Source organism: Schistocerca piceifrons, chromosome 8, assembly GCF_021461385.2.
Source record: "Schistocerca piceifrons isolate TAMUIC-IGC-003096 chromosome 8, iqSchPice1.1, whole genome shotgun sequence".
Lineage (NCBI taxonomy): Eukaryota > Metazoa > Arthropoda > Insecta > Orthoptera > Acrididae > Schistocerca > Schistocerca piceifrons.
This window is the reverse complement of record NC_060145.1, coordinates 140,965,331-140,982,848: the sequence shown is the minus strand read 5'-3', so window position 1 is coordinate 140,982,848 and position 17,518 is coordinate 140,965,331. Positions and strand designations below refer to the sequence as shown.

The 17,518-nt window shown below is 53.0% G+C and overlaps 37 non-coding genes across 37 annotated transcripts; 12 read left to right on the top strand and 25 right to left on the bottom strand.

Annotated features, from left to right (window-relative positions):
- Positions 1 to 445: 445 nt before the first annotated feature.
- Positions 446 to 517, bottom strand: Trnad-guc. The gene has a single exon. It is a non-coding gene; the product is annotated as a tRNA-Asp (tRNA).
- A 112-nt stretch (positions 518 to 629) lies between these two features.
- Positions 630 to 721, bottom strand: Trnai-uau. The gene is given in 2 exon segments: positions 630 to 665; positions 684 to 721. It is a non-coding gene; the product is annotated as a tRNA-Ile (tRNA).
- Positions 722 to 1,166: 445 nt separating this feature from the next.
- Positions 1,167 to 1,239, top strand: Trnar-acg. The gene has a single exon. It is a non-coding gene; the product is annotated as a tRNA-Arg (tRNA).
- Positions 1,240 to 1,818: 579 nt separating this feature from the next.
- Positions 1,819 to 1,890, bottom strand: Trnad-guc. Its single transcript has one exon. It is a non-coding gene; the product is annotated as a tRNA-Asp (tRNA).
- Positions 1,891 to 2,002: 112 nt separating this feature from the next.
- On the bottom strand, positions 2,003 to 2,094 carry Trnai-uau. The gene is given in 2 exon segments: positions 2,003 to 2,038; positions 2,057 to 2,094. It is a non-coding gene; the product is annotated as a tRNA-Ile (tRNA).
- Positions 2,095 to 2,539: 445 nt separating this feature from the next.
- Positions 2,540 to 2,612, top strand: Trnar-acg. Its single transcript has one exon. It is a non-coding gene; the product is annotated as a tRNA-Arg (tRNA).
- A 579-nt stretch (positions 2,613 to 3,191) lies between these two features.
- Trnad-guc lies at positions 3,192 to 3,263 on the bottom strand. Its single transcript has one exon. It is a non-coding gene; the product is annotated as a tRNA-Asp (tRNA).
- Positions 3,264 to 3,375: 112 nt separating this feature from the next.
- On the bottom strand, positions 3,376 to 3,467 carry Trnai-uau. Its single transcript is given in 2 exon segments — positions 3,376 to 3,411; positions 3,430 to 3,467. It is a non-coding gene; the product is annotated as a tRNA-Ile (tRNA).
- A 445-nt stretch (positions 3,468 to 3,912) lies between these two features.
- Trnar-acg lies at positions 3,913 to 3,985 on the top strand. The gene has a single exon. It is a non-coding gene; the product is annotated as a tRNA-Arg (tRNA).
- A 579-nt stretch (positions 3,986 to 4,564) lies between these two features.
- Positions 4,565 to 4,636, bottom strand: Trnad-guc. Its single transcript has one exon. It is a non-coding gene; the product is annotated as a tRNA-Asp (tRNA).
- Positions 4,637 to 4,748: 112 nt separating this feature from the next.
- On the bottom strand, positions 4,749 to 4,840 carry Trnai-uau. The gene is given in 2 exon segments: positions 4,749 to 4,784; positions 4,803 to 4,840. It is a non-coding gene; the product is annotated as a tRNA-Ile (tRNA).
- Positions 4,841 to 5,285: 445 nt separating this feature from the next.
- On the top strand, positions 5,286 to 5,358 carry Trnar-acg. The gene has a single exon. It is a non-coding gene; the product is annotated as a tRNA-Arg (tRNA).
- A 579-nt stretch (positions 5,359 to 5,937) lies between these two features.
- Trnad-guc lies at positions 5,938 to 6,009 on the bottom strand. The gene has a single exon. It is a non-coding gene; the product is annotated as a tRNA-Asp (tRNA).
- A 112-nt stretch (positions 6,010 to 6,121) lies between these two features.
- Positions 6,122 to 6,213, bottom strand: Trnai-uau. Its single transcript is given in 2 exon segments — positions 6,122 to 6,157; positions 6,176 to 6,213. It is a non-coding gene; the product is annotated as a tRNA-Ile (tRNA).
- Positions 6,214 to 6,658: 445 nt separating this feature from the next.
- On the top strand, positions 6,659 to 6,731 carry Trnar-acg. The gene has a single exon. It is a non-coding gene; the product is annotated as a tRNA-Arg (tRNA).
- Positions 6,732 to 7,310: 579 nt separating this feature from the next.
- On the bottom strand, positions 7,311 to 7,382 carry Trnad-guc. Its single transcript has one exon. It is a non-coding gene; the product is annotated as a tRNA-Asp (tRNA).
- A 112-nt stretch (positions 7,383 to 7,494) lies between these two features.
- Trnai-uau lies at positions 7,495 to 7,586 on the bottom strand. Its single transcript is given in 2 exon segments — positions 7,495 to 7,530; positions 7,549 to 7,586. It is a non-coding gene; the product is annotated as a tRNA-Ile (tRNA).
- Positions 7,587 to 8,031: 445 nt separating this feature from the next.
- Trnar-acg lies at positions 8,032 to 8,104 on the top strand. The gene has a single exon. It is a non-coding gene; the product is annotated as a tRNA-Arg (tRNA).
- Positions 8,105 to 8,683: 579 nt separating this feature from the next.
- Positions 8,684 to 8,755, bottom strand: Trnad-guc. Its single transcript has one exon. It is a non-coding gene; the product is annotated as a tRNA-Asp (tRNA).
- Positions 8,756 to 8,867: 112 nt separating this feature from the next.
- Positions 8,868 to 8,959, bottom strand: Trnai-uau. The gene is given in 2 exon segments: positions 8,868 to 8,903; positions 8,922 to 8,959. It is a non-coding gene; the product is annotated as a tRNA-Ile (tRNA).
- Positions 8,960 to 9,404: 445 nt separating this feature from the next.
- Positions 9,405 to 9,477, top strand: Trnar-acg. The gene has a single exon. It is a non-coding gene; the product is annotated as a tRNA-Arg (tRNA).
- Positions 9,478 to 10,056: 579 nt separating this feature from the next.
- Positions 10,057 to 10,128, bottom strand: Trnad-guc. The gene has a single exon. It is a non-coding gene; the product is annotated as a tRNA-Asp (tRNA).
- Positions 10,129 to 10,240: 112 nt separating this feature from the next.
- Positions 10,241 to 10,332, bottom strand: Trnai-uau. Its single transcript is given in 2 exon segments — positions 10,241 to 10,276; positions 10,295 to 10,332. It is a non-coding gene; the product is annotated as a tRNA-Ile (tRNA).
- A 445-nt stretch (positions 10,333 to 10,777) lies between these two features.
- Trnar-acg lies at positions 10,778 to 10,850 on the top strand. Its single transcript has one exon. It is a non-coding gene; the product is annotated as a tRNA-Arg (tRNA).
- Positions 10,851 to 11,429: 579 nt separating this feature from the next.
- On the bottom strand, positions 11,430 to 11,501 carry Trnad-guc. Its single transcript has one exon. It is a non-coding gene; the product is annotated as a tRNA-Asp (tRNA).
- Positions 11,502 to 11,613: 112 nt separating this feature from the next.
- On the bottom strand, positions 11,614 to 11,705 carry Trnai-uau. The gene is given in 2 exon segments: positions 11,614 to 11,649; positions 11,668 to 11,705. It is a non-coding gene; the product is annotated as a tRNA-Ile (tRNA).
- A 445-nt stretch (positions 11,706 to 12,150) lies between these two features.
- Positions 12,151 to 12,223, top strand: Trnar-acg. Its single transcript has one exon. It is a non-coding gene; the product is annotated as a tRNA-Arg (tRNA).
- Positions 12,224 to 12,985: 762 nt separating this feature from the next.
- Positions 12,986 to 13,077, bottom strand: Trnai-uau. Its single transcript is given in 2 exon segments — positions 12,986 to 13,021; positions 13,040 to 13,077. It is a non-coding gene; the product is annotated as a tRNA-Ile (tRNA).
- Positions 13,078 to 13,523: 446 nt separating this feature from the next.
- On the top strand, positions 13,524 to 13,596 carry Trnar-acg. Its single transcript has one exon. It is a non-coding gene; the product is annotated as a tRNA-Arg (tRNA).
- Positions 13,597 to 14,175: 579 nt separating this feature from the next.
- On the bottom strand, positions 14,176 to 14,247 carry Trnad-guc. The gene has a single exon. It is a non-coding gene; the product is annotated as a tRNA-Asp (tRNA).
- Positions 14,248 to 14,359: 112 nt separating this feature from the next.
- On the bottom strand, positions 14,360 to 14,451 carry Trnai-uau. The gene is given in 2 exon segments: positions 14,360 to 14,395; positions 14,414 to 14,451. It is a non-coding gene; the product is annotated as a tRNA-Ile (tRNA).
- Positions 14,452 to 14,896: 445 nt separating this feature from the next.
- Trnar-acg lies at positions 14,897 to 14,969 on the top strand. Its single transcript has one exon. It is a non-coding gene; the product is annotated as a tRNA-Arg (tRNA).
- A 579-nt stretch (positions 14,970 to 15,548) lies between these two features.
- Trnad-guc lies at positions 15,549 to 15,620 on the bottom strand. The gene has a single exon. It is a non-coding gene; the product is annotated as a tRNA-Asp (tRNA).
- Positions 15,621 to 15,732: 112 nt separating this feature from the next.
- Positions 15,733 to 15,824, bottom strand: Trnai-uau. The gene is given in 2 exon segments: positions 15,733 to 15,768; positions 15,787 to 15,824. It is a non-coding gene; the product is annotated as a tRNA-Ile (tRNA).
- Positions 15,825 to 16,269: 445 nt separating this feature from the next.
- Positions 16,270 to 16,342, top strand: Trnar-acg. The gene has a single exon. It is a non-coding gene; the product is annotated as a tRNA-Arg (tRNA).
- Positions 16,343 to 16,921: 579 nt separating this feature from the next.
- Positions 16,922 to 16,993, bottom strand: Trnad-guc. Its single transcript has one exon. It is a non-coding gene; the product is annotated as a tRNA-Asp (tRNA).
- A 112-nt stretch (positions 16,994 to 17,105) lies between these two features.
- Trnai-uau lies at positions 17,106 to 17,197 on the bottom strand. Its single transcript is given in 2 exon segments — positions 17,106 to 17,141; positions 17,160 to 17,197. It is a non-coding gene; the product is annotated as a tRNA-Ile (tRNA).
- Between the last annotated feature and the right edge of the window lie 321 nt (positions 17,198 to 17,518).

Below are 17,518 nucleotides of genomic sequence, written 5' to 3'. Positions count from 1 at the left end.
GTCAGCGTAGCGTCAGTCGAGCAAAGTCGAGACAAGTCAAGCTGGGAGATGCTACACAGTTAATTAAACGGTAGGCGACGCAGACAACGCTTTTCCAAGTGTCCCATGTCACGCACCGAAGAGCGCGCTTCTCTCGGCACAGCAGAGTGGCGCAGTGGAAGCGTGCTGGGCCCATAACCCAGAGGTCCGTGGATCGAAACCACGCTCTGCTAAAATTATTCTTTTTCTTGGGTGCTTCGAGCTCGATCATTAATCTTGGGGTGCGCTGATTCAGCGTCGACAGCAAACCCTGTGAGTTGTGAAACGACGACGTCGTGTGCAGATTACGAGAAACACTTCCTAAGACGCAGACTTTCTTACGATTTTTTAGCAATTACATTCCTTGATCACAACGGTAATGCTTTTTCGGGCCACACGTGCAACCTTCGCGATATAAAAATCGCACCTCCCCGGCGGGGAATCGAACCCCGGTCTCCCGCGTGACAGGCGGGGATACTAACCACTATACTACCGAGGAACACGCAGTCGTTGACTACAGTGCACGCACATTTATGGTCTCTCAGGTACGTGATGCATCTCAAATCTAGCGTCCCGATGCTTCCATAGTCAGCTGCTACGAAATAAAAGTATGCCCCAGGTGAGGCTCGAACTCACAACCCCGGCATTGCTCACGGCTACTGCCTTATAAGTACCGTGCGCTAACCAATTGCGCCACTGGGGCTACAGCAGAGTGCTTACAGTTAGCGGTATTCACTTTGATGCCAACCTGTTGTGGCTACAGACCCGTCATACGACCGTCACCTGCGGCCATACTACGACTTTAGCACCTGTCTACGAATGCTTCATACGATTCTTGTTTTATATGCTACACTTACAAGCATGTCAACCGCTTGTCATCAGCGAAAAAATGCAAAAAAACGGGCGCCTTGCATTCCGCTACCTGTCCAACAGCGACGGCAGATGTGTGGCAAGCTCTAAGCTGTGCAGGCGCTCCGTGGCCGAGCAGCAGGAGGAGAGATGCCTTCCTTGGTGGCAGCTCCCTGCAGAGTGCGGAAGACCAGAGTGGCCGCGCCGCCGTTGTCAGTGGATGACATGCAATTGCCGAGCCACGGAGAACACGTTGCTTTGCGATGTGCACCCGCCTCGTAGCAGAAAACGCGAACAGCGGCCCTGTGGCGCAACGGATAACGCGTCTGACTACGCATCAGAAGATTCCAGGTTCGAATCCTGGCAGGGTCGGCATTTTGTTAGTTGCGGGCGCGTAGCTAGGCAGTGCATTCGAATGTCTCCACCTTCGTGGAGTGCAATGTTAATCCTGAGCATCTCGCAGCTGCATCTCGAGACGATCGCGGTAAATATCGCTTCGTGCAAGCGTCAGCGTAGCGTCAGTCGAGCAAAGTCGAGACAAGTCAAGCTGGGAGATGCTACACAGTTAATTAAACGGTAGGCGACGCAGACAACGCTTTTCCAAGTGTCCCATGTCACGCACCGAAGAGCGCGCTTCTCTCGGCACAGCAGAGTGGCGCAGTGGAAGCGTGCTGGGCCCATAACCCAGAGGTCCGTGGATCGAAACCACGCTCTGCTAAAATTATTCTTTTTCTTGGGTGCTTCGAGCTCGATCATTAATCTTGGGGTGCGCTGATTCAGCGTCGACAGCAAACCCTGTGAGTTGTGAAACGACGACGTCGTGTGCAGAATACGAGAAACACTTCCTAAGACGCAGACTTTCTTACGATTTTTTAGCAATTACATTCCTTGATCACAACGGTAATGCTTTTTCGGGCCACACGTGCAACCTTCGCGATATAAAAATCGCACCTCCCCGGCGGGGAATCGAACCCCGGTCTCCCGCGTGACAGGCGGCGATACTAACCACTATACTACCGAGGAACACGCAGTCGTTGACTACAGTGCACGCACATTTATGGTCTCTCAGGTACGTGATGCATCTCAAATCTAGCGTCCCGATGCTTCCATAGTCAGCTGCTACGAAATAAAAGTATGCCCCAGGTGAGGCTCGAACTCACAACCCCGGCATTGCTCACGGCTACTGCCTTATAAGTACCGTGCGCTAACCAATTGCGCCACTGGGGCTACAGCAGAGTGCTTACAGTTAGCGGTATTCACTTTGATGCCAACCTGTTGTGGCTACAGACCCGTCATACGACCGTCACCTGCGGCCATACTACGACTTTAGCACCTGTCTACGAATGCTTCATACGATTCTTGTTTTATATGCTACACTTACAAGCATGTCAACCGCTTGTCATCAGCGAAAAAATGCAAAAAAACGGGCGCCTTGCATTCCGCTACCTGTCCAACAGCGACGGCAGATGTGTGGCAAGCTCTAAGCTGTGCAGGCGCTCCGTGGCCGAGCAGCAGGAGGAGAGATGCCTTCCTTGGTGGCAGCTCCCTGCAGAGTGCGGAAGACCAGAGTGGCCGCGCCGCCGTTGTCAGTGGATGACATGCAATTGCCGAGCCACGGAGAACACGTTGCTTTGCGATGTGCACCCGCCTCGTAGCAGAAAACGCGAACAGTGGCCCTGTGGCGCAACGGATAACGCGTCTGACTACGCATCAGAAGATTCCAGGTTCGAATCCTGGCAGGGTCGGCATTTTGTTAGTTGCGGGCGCGTAGCTAGGCAGTGCATTCGAATGTCTCCACCTTCGTGGAGTGCAATGTTAATCCTGAGCATCTCGCAGCTGCATCTCGAGACGATCGCGGTAAATATCGCTTCGTGCAAGCGTCAGCGTAGCGTCAGTCGAGCAAAGTCGAGACAAGTCAAGCTGGGAGATGCTACACAGTTAATTAAACGGTAGGCGACGCAGACAACGCTTTTCCAAGTGTCCCATGTCACGCACCGAAGAGCGCGCTTCTCTCGGCACAGCAGAGTGGCGCAGTGGAAGCGTGCTGGGCCCATAACCCAGAGGTCCGTGGATCGAAACCACGCTCTGCTAAAATTATTCTTTTTCTTGGGTGCTTCGAGCTCGATCATTAATCTTGGGGTGCGCTGATTCAGCGTCGACAGCAAACCCTGTGAGTTGTGAAACGACGACGTCGTGTGCAGAATACGAGAAACACTTCCTAAGACGCAGACTTTCTTACGATTTTTTAGCAATTACATTCCTTGATCACAACGGTAATGCTTTTTCGGGCCACACGTGCAACCTTCGCGATATAAAAATCGCACCTCCCCGGCGGGGAATCGAACCCCGGTCTCCCGCGTGACAGGCGGGGATACTAACCACTATACTACCGAGGAACACGCAGTCGTTGACTACAGTGCACGCACATTTATGGTCTCTCAGGTACGTGATGCATCTCAAATCTAGCGTCCCGATGCTTCCATAGTCAGCTGCTACGAAATAAAAGTATGCCCCAGGTGAGGCTCGAACTCACAACCCCGGCATTGCTCACGGCTACTGCCTTATAAGTACCGTGCGCTAACCAATTGCGCCACTGGGGCTACAGCAGAGTGCTTACAGTTAGCGGTATTCACTTTGATGCCAACCTGTTGTGGCTACAGACCCGTCATACGACCGTCACCTGCGGCCATACTACGACTTTAGCACCTGTCTACGAATGCTTCATACGATTCTTGTTTTATATGCTACACTTACAAGCATGTCAACCGCTTGTCATCAGCGAAAAAATGCAAAAAAACGGGCGCCTTGCATTCCGCTACCTGTCCAACAGCGACGGCAGATGTGTGGCAAGCTCTAAGCTGTGCAGGCGCTCCGTGGCCGAGCAGCAGGAGGAGAGATGCCTTCCTTGGTGGCAGCTCCCTGCAGAGTGCGGAAGACCAGAGTGGCCGCGCCGCCGTTGTCAGTGGATGACATGCAATTGCCGAGCCACGGAGAACACGTTGCTTTGCGATGTGCACCCGCCTCGTAGCAGAAAACGCGAACAGTGGCCCTGTGGCGCAACGGATAACGCGTCTGACTACGCATCAGAAGATTCCAGGTTCGAATCCTGGCAGGGTCGGCAATTTGTTAGTTGCGGGCGCGTAGCTAGGCAGTGCATTCGAATGTCTCCACCTTCGTGGAGTGCAATGTTAATCCTGAGCATCTCGCAGCTGCATCTCGAGACGATCGCGGTAAATATCGCTTCGTGCAAGCGTCAGCGTAGCGTCAGTCGAGCAAAGTCGAGACAAGTCAAGCTGGGAGATGCTACACAGTTAATTAAACGGTAGGCGACGCAGACAACGCTTTTCCAAGTGTCCCATGTCACGCACCGAAGAGCGCGCTTCTCTCGGCACAGCAGAGTGGCGCAGTGGAAGCGTGCTGGGCCCATAACCCAGAGGTCCGTGGATCGAAACCACGCTCTGCTAAAATTATTCTTTTTCTTGGGTGCTTCGAGCTCGATCATTAATCTTGGGGTGCGCTGATTCAGCGTCGACAGCAAACCCTGTGAGTTGTGAAACGACGACGTCGTGTGCAGAATACGAGAAACACTTCCTAAGACGCAGACTTTCTTACGATTTTTTAGCAATTACATTCCTTGATCACAACGGTAATGCTTTTTCGGGCCACACGTGCAACCTTCGCGATATAAAAATCGCACCTCCCCGGCGGGGAATCGAACCCCGGTCTCCCGCGTGACAGGCGGGGATACTAACCACTATACTACCGAGGAACACGCAGTCGTTGACTACAGTGCACGCACATTTATGGTCTCTCAGGTACGTGATGCATCTCAAATCTAGCGTCCCGATGCTTCCATAGTCAGCTGCTACGAAATAAAAGTATGCCCCAGGTGAGGCTCGAACTCACAACCCCGGCATTGCTCACGGCTACTGCCTTATAAGTACCGTGCGCTAACCAATTGCGCCACTGGGGCTACAGCAGAGTGCTTACAGTTAGCGGTATTCACTTTGATGCCAACCTGTTGTGGCTACAGACCCGTCATACGACCGTCACCTGCGGCCATACTACGACTTTAGCACCTGTCTACGAATGCTTCATACGATTCTTGTTTTATATGCTACACTTACAAGCATGTCAACCGCTTGTCATCAGCGAAAAAATGCAAAAAAACGGGCGCCTTGCATTCCGCTACCTGTCCAACAGCGACGGCAGATGTGTGGCAAGCTCTAAGCTGTGCAGGCGCTCCGTGGCCGAGCAGCAGGAGGAGAGATGCCTTCCTTGGTGGCAGCTCCCTGCAGAGTGCGGAAGACCAGAGTGGCCGCGCCGCCGTTGTCAGTGGATGACATGCAATTGCCGAGCCACGGAGAACACGTTGCTTTGCGATGTGCACCCGCCTCGTAGCAGAAAACGCGAACAGTGGCCCTGTGGCGCAACGGATAACGCGTCTGACTACGCATCAGAAGATTCCAGGTTCGAATCCTGGCAGGGTCGGCATTTTGTTAGTTGCGGGCGCGTAGCTAGGCAGTGCATTCGAATGTCTCCACCTTCGTGGAGTGCAATGTTAATCCTGAGCATCTCGCAGCTGCATCTCGAGACGATCGCGGTAAATATCGCTTCGTGCAAGCGTCAGCGTAGCGTCAGTCGAGCAAAGTCGAGACAAGTCAAGCTGGGAGATGCTACACAGTTAATTAAACGGTAGGCGACGCAGACAACGCTTTTCCAAGTGTCCCATGTCACGCACCGAAGAGCGCGCTTCTCTCGGCACAGCAGAGTGGCGCAGTGGAAGCGTGCTGGGCCCATAACCCAGAGGTCCGTGGATCGAAACCACGCTCTGCTAAAATTATTCTTTTTCTTGGGTGCTTCGAGCTCGATCATTAATCTTGGGGTGCGCTGATTCAGCGTCGACAGCAAACCCTGTGAGTTGTGAAACGACGACGTCGTGTGCAGAATACGAGAAACACTTCCTAAGACGCAGACTTTCTTACGATTTTTTAGCAATTACATTCCTTGATCACAACGGTAATGCTTTTTCGGGCCACACGTGCAACCTTCGCGATATAAAAATCGCACCTCCCCGGCGGGGAATCGAACCCCGGTCTCCCGCGTGACAGGCGGGGATACTAACCACTATACTACCGAGGAACACGCAGTCGTTGACTACAGTGCACGCACATTTATGGTCTCTCAGGTACGTGATGCATCTCAAATCTAGCGTCCCGATGCTTCCATAGTCAGCTGCTACGAAATAAAAGTATGCCCCAGGTGAGGCTCGAACTCACAACCCCGGCATTGCTCACGGCTACTGCCTTATAAGTACCGTGCGCTAACCAATTGCGCCACTGGGGCTACAGCAGAGTGCTTACAGTTAGCGGTATTCACTTTGATGCCAACCTGTTGTGGCTACAGACCCGTCATACGACCGTCACCTGCGGCCATACTACGACTTTAGCACCTGTCTACGAATGCTTCATACGATTCTTGTTTTATATGCTACACTTACAAGCATGTCAACCGCTTGTCATCAGCGAAAAAATGCAAAAAAACGGGCGCCTTGCATTCCGCTACCTGTCCAACAGCGACGGCAGATGTGTGGCAAGCTCTAAGCTGTGCAGGCGCTCCGTGGCCGAGCAGCAGGAGGAGAGATGCCTTCCTTGGTGGCAGCTCCCTGCAGAGTGCGGAAGACCAGAGTGGCCGCGCCGCCGTTGTCAGTGGATGACATGCAATTGCCGAGCCACGGAGAACACGTTGCTTTGCGATGTGCACCCGCCTCGTAGCAGAAAACGCGAACAGTGGCCCTGTGGCGCAACGGATAACGCGTCTGACTACGCATCAGAAGATTCCAGGTTCGAATCCTGGCAGGGTCGGCATTTTGTTAGTTGCGGGCGCGTAGCTAGGCAGTGCATTCGAATGTCTCCACCTTCGTGGAGTGCAATGTTAATCCTGAGCATCTCGCAGCTGCATCTCGAGACGATCGCGGTAAATATCGCTTCGTGCAAGCGTCAGCGTAGCGTCAGTCGAGCAAAGTCGAGACAAGTCAAGCTGGGAGATGCTACACAGTTAATTAAACGGTAGGCGACGCAGACAACGCTTTTCCAAGTGTCCCATGTCACGCACCGAAGAGCGCGCTTCTCTCGGCACAGCAGAGTGGCGCAGTGGAAGCGTGCTGGGCCCATAACCCAGAGGTCCGTGGATCGAAACCACGCTCTGCTAAAATTATTCTTTTTCTTGGGTGCTTCGAGCTCGATCATTAATCTTGGGGTGCGCTGATTCAGCGTCGACAGCAAACCCTGTGAGTTGTGAAACGACGACGTCGTGTGCAGAATACGAGAAACACTTCCTAAGACGCAGACTTTCTTACGATTTTTTAGCAATTACATTCCTTGATCACAACGGTAATGCTTTTTCGGGCCACACGTGCAACCTTCGCGATATAAAAATCGCACCTCCCCGGCGGGGAATCGAACCCCGGTCTCCCGCGTGACAGGCGGGGATACTAACCACTATACTACCGAGGAACACGCAGTCGTTGACTACAGTGCACGCACATTTATGGTCTCTCAGGTACGTGATGCATCTCAAATCTAGCGTCCCGATGCTTCCATAGTCAGCTGCTACGAAATAAAAGTATGCCCCAGGTGAGGCTCGAACTCACAACCCCGGCATTGCTCACGGCTACTGCCTTATAAGTACCGTGCGCTAACCAATTGCGCCACTGGGGCTACAGCAGAGTGCTTACAGTTAGCGGTATTCACTTTGATGCCAACCTGTTGTGGCTACAGACCCGTCATACGACCGTCACCTGCGGCCATACTACGACTTTAGCACCTGTCTACGAATGCTTCATACGATTCTTGTTTTATATGCTACACTTACAAGCATGTCAACCGCTTGTCATCAGCGAAAAAATGCAAAAAAACGGGCGCCTTGCATTCCGCTACCTGTCCAACAGCGACGGCAGATGTGTGGCAAGCTCTAAGCTGTGCAGGCGCTCCGTGGCCGAGCAGCAGGAGGAGAGATGCCTTCCTTGGTGGCAGCTCCCTGCAGAGTGCGGAAGACCAGAGTGGCCGCGCCGCCGTTGTCAGTGGATGACATGCAATTGCCGAGCCACGGAGAACACGTTGCTTTGCGATGTGCACCCGCCTCGTAGCAGAAAACGCGAACAGTGGCCCTGTGGCGCAACGGATAACGCGTCTGACTACGCATCAGAAGATTCCAGGTTCGAATCCTGGCAGGGTCGGCATTTTGTTAGTTGCGGGCGCGTAGCTAGGCAGTGCATTCGAATGTCTCCACCTTCGTGGAGTGCAATGTTAATCCTGAGCATCTCGCAGCTGCATCTCGAGACGATCGCGGTAAATATCGCTTCGTGCAAGCGTCAGCGTAGCGTCAGTCGAGCAAAGTCGAGACAAGTCAAGCTGGGAGATGCTACACAGTTAATTAAACGGTAGGCGACGCAGACAACGCTTTTCCAAGTGTCCCATGTCACGCACCGAAGAGCGCGCTTCTCTCGGCACAGCAGAGTGGCGCAGTGGAAGCGTGCTGGGCCCATAACCCAGAGGTCCGTGGATCGAAACCACGCTCTGCTAAAATTATTCTTTTTCTTGGGTGCTTCGAGCTCGATCATTAATCTTGGGGTGCGCTGATTCAGCGTCGACAGCAAACCCTGTGAGTTGTGAAACGACGACGTCGTGTGCAGAATACGAGAAACACTTCCTAAGACGCAGACTTTCTTACGATTTTTTAGCAATTACATTCCTTGATCACAACGGTAATGCTTTTTCGGGCCACACGTGCAACCTTCGCGATATAAAAATCGCACCTCCCCGGCGGGGAATCGAACCCCGGTCTCCCGCGTGACAGGCGGGGATACTAACCACTATACTACCGAGGAACACGCAGTCGTTGACTACAGTGCACGCACATTTATGGTCTCTCAGGTACGTGATGCATCTCAAATCTAGCGTCCCGATGCTTCCATAGTCAGCTGCTACGAAATAAAAGTATGCCCCAGGTGAGGCTCGAACTCACAACCCCGGCATTGCTCACGGCTACTGCCTTATAAGTACCGTGCGCTAACCAATTGCGCCACTGGGGCTACAGCAGAGTGCTTACAGTTAGCGGTATTCACTTTGATGCCAACCTGTTGTGGCTACAGACCCGTCATACGACCGTCACCTGCGGCCATACTACGACTTTAGCACCTGTCTACGAATGCTTCATACGATTCTTGTTTTATATGCTACACTTACAAGCATGTCAACCGCTTGTCATCAGCGAAAAAATGCAAAAAAACGGGCGCCTTGCATTCCGCTACCTGTCCAACAGCGACGGCAGATGTGTGGCAAGCTCTAAGCTGTGCAGGCGCTCCGTGGCCGAGCAGCAGGAGGAGAGATGCCTTCCTTGGTGGCAGCTCCCTGCAGAGTGCGGAAGACCAGAGTGGCCGCGCCGCCGTTGTCAGTGGATGACATGCAATTGCCGAGCCACGGAGAACACGTTGCTTTGCGATGTGCACCCGCCTCGTAGCAGAAAACGCGAACAGTGGCCCTGTGGCGCAACGGATAACGCGTCTGACTACGCATCAGAAGATTCCAGGTTCGAATCCTGGCAGGGTCGGCATTTTGTTAGTTGCGGGCGCGTAGCTAGGCAGTGCATTCGAATGTCTCCACCTTCGTGGAGTGCAATGTTAATCCTGAGCATCTCGCAGCTGCATCTCGAGACGATCGCGGTAAATATCGCTTCGTGCAAGCGTCAGCGTAGCGTCAGTCGAGCAAAGTCGAGACAAGTCAAGCTGGGAGATGCTACACAGTTAATTAAACGGTAGGCGACGCAGACAACGCTTTTCCAAGTGTCCCATGTCACGCACCGAAGAGCGCGCTTCTCTCGGCACAGCAGAGTGGCGCAGTGGAAGCGTGCTGGGCCCATAACCCAGAGGTCCGTGGATCGAAACCACGCTCTGCTAAAATTATTCTTTTTCTTGGGTGCTTCGAGCTCGATCATTAATCTTGGGGTGCGCTGATTCAGCGTCGACAGCAAACCCTGTGAGTTGTGAAACGACGACGTCGTGTGCAGAATACGAGAAACACTTCCTAAGACGCAGACTTTCTTACGATTTTTTAGCAATTACATTCCTTGATCACAACGGTAATGCTTTTTCGGGCCACACGTGCAACCTTCGCGATATAAAAATCGCACCTCCCCGGCGGGGAATCGAACCCCGGTCTCCCGCGTGACAGGCGGGGATACTAACCACTATACTACCGAGGAACACGCAGTCGTTGACTACAGTGCACGCACATTTATGGTCTCTCAGGTACGTGATGCATCTCAAATCTAGCGTCCCGATGCTTCCATAGTCAGCTGCTACGAAATAAAAGTATGCCCCAGGTGAGGCTCGAACTCACAACCCCGGCATTGCTCACGGCTACTGCCTTATAAGTACCGTGCGCTAACCAATTGCGCCACTGGGGCTACAGCAGAGTGCTTACAGTTAGCGGTATTCACTTTGATGCCAACCTGTTGTGGCTACAGACCCGTCATACGACCGTCACCTGCGGCCATACTACGACTTTAGCACCTGTCTACGAATGCTTCATACGATTCTTGTTTTATATGCTACACTTACAAGCATGTCAACCGCTTGTCATCAGCGAAAAAATGCAAAAAAACGGGCGCCTTGCATTCCGCTACCTGTCCAACAGCGACGGCAGATGTGTGGCAAGCTCTAAGCTGTGCAGGCGCTCCGTGGCCGAGCAGCAGGAGGAGAGATGCCTTCCTTGGTGGCAGCTCCCTGCAGAGTGCGGAAGACCAGAGTGGCCGCGCCGCCGTTGTCAGTGGATGACATGCAATTGCCGAGCCACGGAGAACACGTTGCTTTGCGATGTGCACCCGCCTCGTAGCAGAAAACGCGAACAGTGGCCCTGTGGCGCAACGGATAACGCGTCTGACTACGCATCAGAAGATTCCAGGTTCGAATCCTGGCAGGGTCGGCATTTTGTTAGTTGCGGGCGCGTAGCTAGGCAGTGCATTCGAATGTCTCCACCTTCGTGGAGTGCAATGTTAATCCTGAGCATCTCGCAGCTGCATCTCGAGACGATCGCGGTAAATATCGCTTCGTGCAAGCGTCAGCGTAGCGTCAGTCGAGCAAAGTCGAGACAAGTCAAGCTGGGAGATGCTACACAGTTAATTAAACGGTAGGCGACGCAGACAACGCTTTTCCAAGTGTCCCATGTCACGCACCGAAGAGCGCGCTTCTCTCGGCACAGCAGAGTGGCGCAGTGGAAGCGTGCTGGGCCCATAACCCAGAGGTCCGTGGATCGAAACCACGCTCTGCTAAAATTATTCTTTTTCTTGGGTGCTTCGAGCTCGATCATTAATCTTGGGGTGCGCTGATTCAGCGTCGACAGCAAACCCTGTGAGTTGTGAAACGACGACGTCGTGTGCAGAATACGAGAAACACTTCCTAAGACGCAGACTTTCTTACGATTTTTTAGCAATTACATTCCTTGATCACAACGGTAATGCTTTTTCGGGCCACACGTGCAACCTTCGCGATATAAAAATCGCACCTCCCCGGCGGGGAATCGAACCCCGGTCTCCCGCGTGACAGGCGGGGATACTAACCACTATACTACCGAGGAACACGCAGTCGTTGACTACAGTGCACGCACATTTATGGTCTCTCAGGTACGTGATGCATCTCAAATCTAGCGTCCCGATGCTTCCATAGTCAGCTGCTACGAAATAAAAGTATGCCCCAGGTGAGGCTCGAACTCACAACCCCGGCATTGCTCACGGCTACTGCCTTATAAGTACCGTGCGCTAACCAATTGCGCCACTGGGGCTACAGCAGAGTGCTTACAGTTAGCGGTATTCACTTTGATGCCAACCTGTTGTGGCTACAGACCCGTCATACGACCGTCACCTGCGGCCATACTACGACTTTAGCACCTGTCTACGAATGCTTCATACGATTCTTGTTTTATATGCTACACTTACAAGCATGTCAACCGCTTGTCATCAGCGAAAAAATGCAAAAAAACGGGCGCCTTGCATTCCGCTACCTGTCCAACAGCGACGGCAGATGTGTGGCAAGCTCTAAGCTGTGCAGGCGCTCCGTGGCCGAGCAGCAGGAGGAGAGATGCCTTCCTTGGTGGCAGCTCCCTGCAGAGTGCGGAAGACCAGAGTGGCCGCGCCGCCGTTGTCAGTGGATGACATGCAATTGCCGAGCCACGGAGAACACGTTGCTTTGCGATGTGCACCCGCCTCGTAGCAGAAAACGCGAACAGTGGCCCTGTGGCGCAACGGATAACGCGTCTGACTACGCATCAGAAGATTCCAGGTTCGAATCCTGGCAGGGTCGGCAATTTGTTAGTTGCGGGCGCGTAGCTAGGCAGTGCATTCGAATGTCTCCACCTTCGTGGAGTGCAATGTTAATCCTGAGCATCTCGCAGCTGCATCTCGAGACGATCGCGGTAAATATCGCTTCGTGCAAGCGTCAGCGTAGCGTCAGTCGAGCAAAGTCGAGACAAGTCAAGCTGGGAGATGCTACACAGTTAATTAAACGGTAGGCGACGCAGACAACGCTTTTCCAAGTGTCCCATGTCACGCACCGAAGAGCGCGCTTCTCTCGGCACAGCAGAGTGGCGCAGTGGAAGCGTGCTGGGCCCATAACCCAGAGGTCCGTGGATCGAAACCACGCTCTGCTAAAATTATTCTTTTTCTTGGGTGCTTCGAGCTCGATCATTAATCTTGGGGTGCGCTGATTCAGCGTCGACAGCAAACCCTGTGAGTTGTGAAACGACGACGTCGTGTGCAGAATACGAGAAACACTTCCTAAGACGCAGACTTTCTTACGATTTTTTAGCAATTACATTCCTTGATCACAACGGTAATGCTTTTTCGGGCCACACGTGCAACCTTCGCGATATAAAAATCGCACCTCCCCGGCGGGGAATCGAACCCCGGTCTCCCGCGTGACAGGCGGGGATACTAACCACTAACTACCGAGGAACACGCAGTCGTTGACTACAGTGCACGCACATTTATGGTCTCTCAGGTACGTGATGCATCTCAAATCTAGCGTCCCGATGCTTCCATAGTCAGCTGCTACGAAATAAAAGTATGCCCCAGGTGAGGCTCGAACTCACAACCCCGGCATTGCTCACGGCTACTGCCTTATAAGTACCGTGCGCTAACCAATTGCGCCACTGGGGCTACAGCAGAGTGCTTACAGTTAGCGGTATTCACTTTGATGCCAACCTGTTGTGGCTACAGACCCGTCATACGACCGTCACCTGCGGCCATACTACGACTTTAGCACCTGTCTACGAATGCTTCATACGATTCTTGTTTTATATGCTACACTTACAAGCATGTCAACCGCTTGTCATCAGCGAAAAAATGCAAAAAAAACGGGCGCCTTGCATTCCGCTACCTGTCCAACAGCGACGGCAGATGTGTGGCAAGCTCTAAGCTGTGCAGGCGCTCCGTGGCCGAGCAGCAGGAGGAGAGATGCCTTCCTTGGTGGCAGCTCCCTGCAGAGTGCGGAAGACCAGAGTGGCCGCGCCGCCGTTGTCAGTGGATGACATGCAATTGCCGAGCCACGGAGAACACGTTGCTTTGCGATGTGCACCCGCCTCGTAGCAGAAAACGCGAACAGTGGCCCTGTGGCGCAACGGATAACGCGTCTGACTACGCATCAGAAGATTCCAGGTTCGAATCCTGGCAGGGTCGGCATTTTGTTAGTTGCGGGCGCGTAGCTAGGCAGTGCATTCGAATGTCTCCACCTTCGTGGAGTGCAATGTTAATCCTGAGCATCTCGCAGCTGCATCTCGAGACGATCGCGGTAAATATCGCTTCGTGCAAGCGTCAGCGTAGCGTCAGTCGAGCAAAGTCGAGACAAGTCAAGCTGGGAGATGCTACACAGTTAATTAAACGGTAGGCGACGCAGACAACGCTTTTCCAAGTGTCCCATGTCACGCACCGAAGAGCGCGCTTCTCTCGGCACAGCAGAGTGGCGCAGTGGAAGCGTGCTGGGCCCATAACCCAGAGGTCCGTGGATCGAAACCACGCTCTGCTAAAATTATTCTTTTTCTTGGGTGCTTCGAGCTCGATCATTAATCTTGGGGTGCGCTGATTCAGCGTCGACAGCAAACCCTGTGAGTTGTGAAACGACGACGTCGTGTGCAGAATACGAGAAACACTTCCTAAGACGCAGACTTTCTTACGATTTTTTAGCAATTACATTCCTTGATCACAACGGTAATGCTTTTTCGGGCCACACGTGCAACCTTCGCGATATAAAAATCGCACCTCCCCGGCGGGGAATCGAACCCCGGTCTCCCGCGTGACAGGCGGGGATACTAACCACTATACTACCGAGGAACACGCAGTCGTTGACTACAGTGCACGCACATTTATGGTCTCTCAGGTACGTGATGCATCTCAAATCTAGCGTCCCGATGCTTCCATAGTCAGCTGCTACGAAATAAAAGTATGCCCCAGGTGAGGCTCGAACTCACAACCCCGGCATTGCTCACGGCTACTGCCTTATAAGTACCGTGCGCTAACCAATTGCGCCACTGGGGCTACAGCAGAGTGCTTACAGTTAGCGGTATTCACTTTGATGCCAACCTGTTGTGGCTACAGACCCGTCATACGACCGTCACCTGCGGCCATACTACGACTTTAGCACCTGTCTACGAATGCTTCATACGATTCTTGTTTTATATGCTACACTTACAAGCATGTCAACCGCTTGTCATCAGCGAAAAAATGCAAAAAAACGGGCGCCTTGCATTCCGCTACCTGTCCAACAGCGACGGCAGATGTGTGGCAAGCTCTAAGCTGTGCAGGCGCTCCGTGGCCGAGCAGCAGGAGGAGAGATGCCTTCCTTGGTGGCAGCTCCCTGCAGAGTGCGGAAGACCAGAGTGGCCGCGCCGCCGTTGTCAGTGGATGACATGCAATTGCCGAGCCACGGAGAACACGTTGCTTTGCGATGTGCACCCGCCTCGTAGCAGAAAACGCGAACAGTGGCCCTGTGGCGCAACGGATAACGCGTCTGACTACGCATCAGAAGATTCCAGGTTCGAATCCTGGCAGGGTCGGCATTTTGTTAGTTGCGGGCGCGTAGCTAGGCAGTGCATTCGAATGTCTCCACCTTCGTGGAGTGCAATGTTAATCCTGAGCATCTCGCAGCTGCATCTCGAGACGATCGCGGTAAATATCGCTTCGTGCAAGCGTCAGCGTAGCGTCAGTCGAGCAAAGTCGAGACAAGTCAAGCTGGGAGATGCTACACAGTTAATTAAACGGTAGGCGACGCAGACAACGCTTTTCCAAGTGTCCCATGTCACGCACCGAAGAGCGCGCTTCTCTCGGCACAGCAGAGTGGCGCAGTGGAAGCGTGCTGGGCCCATAACCCAGAGGTCCGTGGATCGAAACCACGCTCTGCTAAAATTATTCTTTTTCTTGGGTGCTTCGAGCTCGATCATTAATCTTGGGGTGCGCTGATTCAGCGTCGACAGCAAACCCTGTGAGTTGTGAAACGACGACGTCGTGTGCAGAATACGAGAAACACTTCCTAAGACGCAGACTTTCTTACGATTTTTTAGCAATTACATTCCTTGATCACAACGGTAATGCTTTTTCGGGCCACACGTGCAACCTTCGCGATATAAAAATCGCACCTCCCCGGCGGGGAATCGAACCCCGGTCTCCCGCGTGACAGGCGGGGATACTAACCACTATACTACCGAGGAACACGCAGTCGTTGACTACAGTGCACGCACATTTATGGTCTCTCAGGTACGTGATGCATCTCAAATCTAGCGTCCCGATGCTTCCATAGTCAGCTGCTACGAAATAAAAGTATGCCCCAGGTGAGGCTCGAACTCACAACCCCGGCATTGCTCACGGCTACTGCCTTATAAGTACCGTGCGCTAACCAATTGCGCCACTGGGGCTACAGCAGAGTGCTTACAGTTAGCGGTATTCACTTTGATGCCAACCTGTTGTGGCTACAGACCCGTCATACGACCGTCACCTGCGGCCATACTACGACTTTAGCACCTGTCTACGAATGCTTCATACGATTCTTGTTTTATATGCTACACTTACAAGCATGTCAACCGCTTGTCATCAGCGAAAAAATGCAAAAAAACGGGCGCCTTGCATTCCGCTACCTGTCCAACAGCGACGGCAGATGTGTGGCAAGCTCTAAGCTGTGCAGGCGCTCCGTGGCCGAGCAGCAGGAGGAGAGATGCCTTCCTTGGTGGCAGCTCCCTGCAGAGTGCGGAAGACCAGAGTGGCCGCGCCGCCGTTGTCAGTGGATGACATGCAATTGCCGAGCCACGGAGAACACGTTGCTTTGCGATGTGCACCCGCCTCGTAGCAGAAAACGCGAACAGTGGCCCTGTGGCGCAACGGATAACGCGTCTGACTACGCATCAGAAGATTCCAGGTTCGAATCCTGGCAGGGTCGGCATTTTGTTAGTTGCGGGCGCGTAGCTAGGCAGTGCATTCGAATGTCTCCACCTTCGTGGAGTGCAATGTTAATCCTGAGCATCTCGCAGCTGCATCTCGAGACGATCGCGGTAAATATCGCTTCGTGCAAGCGTCAGCGTAGCGTCAGTCGAGCAAAGTCGAGACAAGTCAAGCTGGGAGATGCTACACAGTTAATTAAACGGTAGGCGACGCAGACAACGCTTTTCCAAGTGTCCCATGTCACGCACCGAAGAGCGCGCTTCTCTCGGCACAGCAGAGTGGCGCAGTGGAAGCGTGCTGGGCCCATAACCCAGAGGTCCGTGGATCGAAACCACGCTCTGCTAAAATTATTCTTTTTCTTGGGTGCTTCGAGCTCGATCATTAATCTTGGGGTGCGCTGATTCAGCGTCGACAGCAAACCCTGTGAGTTGTGAAACGACGACGTCGTGTGCAGAATACGAGAAACACTTCCTAAGACGCAGACTTTCTTACGATTTTTTAGCAATTACATTCCTTGATCACAACGGTAATGCTTTTTCGGGCCACACGTGCAACCTTCGCGATATAAAAATCGCACCTCCCCGGCGGGGAATCGAACCCCGGTCTCCCGCGTGACAGGCGGGGATACTAACCACTATACTACCGAGGAACACGCAGTCGTTGACTACAGTGCACGCACATTTATGGTCTCTCAGGTACGTGATGCATCTCAAATCTAGCGTCCCGATGCTTCCATAGTCAGCTGCTACGAAATAAAAGTATGCCCCAGGTGAGGCTCGAACTCACAACCCCGGCATTGCTCACGGCTACTGCCTTATAAGTACCGTGCGCTAACCAATTGCGCCACTGGGGCTACAGCAGAGTGCTTACAGTTAGCGGTATTCACTTTGATGCCAACCTGTTGTGGCTACAGACCCGTCATACGACCGTCACCTGCGGCCATACTACGACTTTAGCACCTGTCTACGAATGCTTCATACGATTCTTGTTTTATATGCTACACTTACAAGCATGTCAACCGCTTGTCATCAGCGAAAAAATGCAAAAAAACGGGCGCCTTGCATTCCGCTACCTGTCCAACAGCGACGGCAGATGTGTGGCAAGCTCTAAGCTGTGCAGGCGCTCCGTGGCCGAGCAGCAGGAGGAGAGATGCCTTCCTTGGTGGCAGCTCCCT